This window comes from Mustelus asterias, unplaced genomic scaffold (assembly GCF_964213995.1).
Source record: "Mustelus asterias unplaced genomic scaffold, sMusAst1.hap1.1 HAP1_SCAFFOLD_2612, whole genome shotgun sequence".
In the NCBI taxonomy this organism is placed as follows: domain Eukaryota; kingdom Metazoa; phylum Chordata; class Chondrichthyes; order Carcharhiniformes; family Triakidae; genus Mustelus; species Mustelus asterias.
Window position 1 is genome coordinate 29503 of NW_027592557.1, and position 4755 is coordinate 34257.

Sequence of the window (4755 nt, forward strand, 5' to 3'; positions counted from 1 at the left end):
GTAAGTAGCAGACTGTGTGAGATTGTGTTTATAATAACTGAATATTCAATAATATAATTTCACCACTGGTATTTGTATAAAAAACACTGCCCATTACTATTGGCGTCAGTTATATATAAGGAAAACTGCTTTTCCTCTGACTCCTGTTGTTTCTCTCTCTGATCCCTGAGCAATGGGATATCAGTCCCACAAATCCTTATGTTGAGGGACTGGGGGAATCATGTTATGGTTCACCCTCTGAGGTCCTCTCCTCCTCCTCAGATGCGCACAGCTCTCCCCGGACACAACATCCATTGATTTGTGAAAAGGGGGAGAGTGAGTGGATGACAGTAAATGGAGGACAGGACATGGTGGTGGTCGGTGCAACATCGTGGGCCGAAGGGCCTGTTCTGCGCTGTAATGTTCTATGTTCTATGTTCTATGAGTCTCACTGTTAGTAACAGATGTCAGTACAGTAGCGAGAGGTGAACTTGATTCAAATGATCAAGATGCAGAATCAGTTTGGGTAGAGATAAGAATTAACAAAGTTAAAAGATCACTTGTGGGAATCATTTATAGGCCCCGAACAATATTCAGAATCTCCGACACAGTACACAGGAATATTAATGGGGTCTTGTAAAAACATACTGCAATAATCACGGGTGATTTTAACATTCATGTACAAAGAAGAACAAAGAGCCATGCAGCACAGTAACAGGCCCTTCGGCCCACCAAGCCTGCGGCGACGACTCATTCTTATTCAGACCCAGTACTTATTGCTCATACGCAGTTTCTATTCCTCTGTTCATCTCGCGTTCATGTTTCTATCAAAATAAACCTTGAATATTGGGAACGTGCCTGCTTCCGTCAACTTCACTGGCTGTGCATTCGAGGCACTCACCACTCTCTGTGTGAAAACTTTCCCCGCACGTATCCTCTAAACTTTTCCCCTCTTGCCTTGAAACTGTCCTGTCTTACACTTGATCTTTCCACCCTGGGGAAAAGACTCCAACTATCAACCATATATCTGCCTCTATCAGGTCACCCCTCAGCCTCCATCTTTCTAGTGAAAACAATCCGAGTTTATTCAACTTCTCTTCATACCTTAACCAGACCAGGCAACATCCTTGTAAACCTTCTTTGTACCTTCTCCAAAGCAGCCACATCCTTCTGGTTGTCTGATGATCAGCACGGCACGCAATATTCCATGTTGGGCCTAACTAAAGTTTAATACAGCTGTAACATAACTTGCCAACTTTTATACTTGATGCCCTGGCCAATGAAGCAAGCATGCTGCATGCCTTGTGGACCAAGTTATCCACCTGTGTTACCACTTTCAGGGATCAGTGGACAAGTACGCACAGATCCATCTGTATGTCAATGCTCCTGTTATTTTTTTCAGACAGGGAAGGCTGGGGGACGACCATGTGGACTTGTATCAAATTATAGAAATAAACCTTTCCTCTTGGTTTTAGGAGTCAATAACCAGGGGCATCGATTTAAGGCATTGGGGAGGAGTTTCAGAGGAGAATTGAAGATGGCACAGTGGTTAGCATTGCTGCCTCACAACGTCAGGGACCTTTGTTTAATTCTGGCCTCGGGTGACTGCCTGTGTGGAGCTTGCATGTTCCCCCCATGTGCGCGTGTTTCCGTCAGGTACTCTGGTTTCCTCCCACAGTCCAAAGATGTGTAGGTTAGGTGGATCGACCATGCTAAATGATCATTTCGTGTCTCAAGATATGTAGTTTGTGGATTTGCCATGGTAAATGTCCAGTGATAAGCAGTTGTGTGGGCCTGGCTTTTTCGGAGAGTCAGTGCAGAGTCGATGAGGCGATTGGGCACCTTCTGCACAGTGGGGATTCTATGGTTCTGTGGAGAAGTTTTTTCACCCAGAGGGTGGTGGGAATCTGGATCTCACTGTCTGAAAGGGTGGTGGAGTCAGGAACACTCGCAACATTTAAGAAGCATTCAGACAAGCACTTGAAATGCCGCAGCAGACAAGGCTATGGAGCAAGTGCTGGAAATGGATTAGAATAGATTGCTGCTTGATGGGTGACACAGACACGATGGGCCGAAGGGCCTCTTTCTGTGCTGAAAAACACTATAAAGGCCCAGGGGTTGGAAGTTATGAACCAGAACCTGAATTTTCACTGATTCCTGTGATTTCTCTCTCTCTGATCCCAATGCAGTGGAATGTCAATCACATTGATTTTTGTGCCCTGGGTGTAGGGGAATAATGTGATGGTGACTCTATGAGGACCCGTTCACATGCTGACAGGGGGACACACGTCACCCAGTCACACAACCCTTGATTTGTGAGGAAGAGTAAAGAGTGAATGGAGGCAATTGTTAAGATGCAGACCAGAAACTCCAAGGTGTTTTGTGAAGTTAGCCTGGGCCCTCGGTTTTACATTTGATTTTGGCATTGATGAGCATGAGGTGTTTCACTCCAGGTATGAATCAAGTGACACACTAGGATGCTTTTATCAAACACAGTTTATTTAAGAATGCAGTTAGAATATAACAACAAGAATTAGCATAACCTTTCCCAATTGCAAGACTTAAACATGACACAGTGTAACTCTTAACAGCTAGCTATCTCTGTTGTTCCAATATAATGCAATACCCACAGACATACAGCCTTTTCCAACATTAGTTAGCACAAAAAACAAGTATGCTCATGTGTTGCCGATTTCCAGCTTTTAAACACTTGCGGAGAGCCAACAGACAATTGTTTTCAGAGAAGAATGTCGCCTCCGAACAGCCCAACCGCAGAGAGGTAACCCCGTCCCTGACAGCTTCCAACACAGCAACACTTAAACAGAAAAAACTCCAACTTCAGAGAGGGAAACAGCACTGCTGTTTGTCTTAACTTCAAGCAGCTTCTGAAAGCAGAATTGAAACTAGAATGCTCTGTGAAAAATAGCTGTCCCTCAGTCACATGACATAACCTGTCAATCACCCGCAATCAAGCTCTACTCTGCCATCCCAGGGAAAACACTGAAACAACAGAACACTGCATTAGTTCAGAGTAAAATCAACATGATGTCAATTATACTGCTTCAGTAACAATAAAGGAAACCGGCTACAGATAGCACGGTGCCGACAACATAACCTGCAGAGAAACATGATTAAAATAGAAACTAGAAGCAGGAGTCGGCCATTCGGCCCTTCGAGCCTGATCCACCATTCATTTTGTTCATGGCTGATCATCAAATTCAATATCCTTCAATATTCAGTATATTTCTTCAAGACATAGTTTGTAACAAAATGTACATTCCAACATGTCCTTTAGCCGGTTCCATGTGACCGGTGATGGGTACACAAGCTCTATGTGTTGCAGGTGCCGGAGGGTCTCCTGTGCCCATCCATTCGACCGCTCGCTCTCCGCTCCACAACCAGTATCACAATCAGTGATTTCCCACCCTGCCTGTTGATCTCCCAGCTCCAGTGCTGCTGCTACTCGGTGTAAGGATGGCAAGATCTGGACGCTGCCACCATTTGTAGTTCATTTCCTGACGTTTCGTGCTCTCTTCTACAGGCACATGAAGTTCCATTGTTACTCTCCCATCAAAGACACAAGCCTATGCTGGTTAGGTGATAGAAAATAGGAAGACTTTTCTATCGCCTAGATGGGCAAGAATATCAGAAGAATGGAACACCAACAACCTTCAGATTCCCTCCCAAGCCAGACACCAACCTGACTTGGAATATATTGCTTTTCCATCACTGATGTGGGATCATAATCCTGAATGTCCCTTCCTAAAGGCATTGTACCAGAGGGTCTTCAGAATTTAACAAGATGGTTCACCATCCCCTTCTGAAGGACAGTTGTGGATGGGAACAAGTGTTGGCATTGCCAGTGACACCATCATCCCATGAATTAAGAAAGACCAGTGCTCCCCACTGAAGGGATGGGTAATTGTGCCCAAACATAGTTACAGATGAGAGACACACAGCTGCTACAGGGCAATTGGAGTGACCATTGAGCAGGCCATAAGGTTTCTAAAGATAGATCTGATGGAGCCCTTCAATATACCCAGCAAGGGTCTCAAATGTCCAGGTGTTGTGCTGTGTTCCATACAACCTGGATCTAGAATGGAGAAGCTTTGAGGAAAGTGTGATGCAATACAATGTTGACCAGATGCTTCATGATGAGGAACCCCATGGACCACAGGCCAGGGACATGGGATATGTGTCAGGGAGGATAGAGATTCAGTGATACAGACATGTTTTGCATGAGTCTCCCACACAGCCATTCAGTGTAATAAATCTTCACCATCTCCAGCACTGTTGCTGTTTCTGTGAATGTTTTATAATTTCCCTGGAGCCGTCACTACATGAAACAAAGGCATTGGAATTGTATTGACCTCATTCAGTGCTGCATTTCCCATCTCACATTCCCAGTGAACTGTTAAAGACCCAGTAATATGGTGAAGGATTTTTTTAGTGATGCTCCATCTCTGAATTTATTGAAAATACATACATAACAAAGTGACCAGTAACAACAAAGTATAACCCTGTGAAGCCCAAGGAAGCAACCCCACCATGACAACCACCCCCATCCCCGCATTTTCCGCCGAGCTGCAGGCAGGATCTTTACCTCTCCTGTGAGAATTTTGATGACCATGGCTTTTGTCCTCGGATTTCCTGAGTCCTGGAAGGATCCGGCCAACTGCGGGTCGTCTGCACAGATGCTGGAGTTGTCTCTGTCATCATAGCTTCGTGAGGTGCTTGTGCCACAGTCGGAGCAGAAGAGGACCCACTGCTCACACC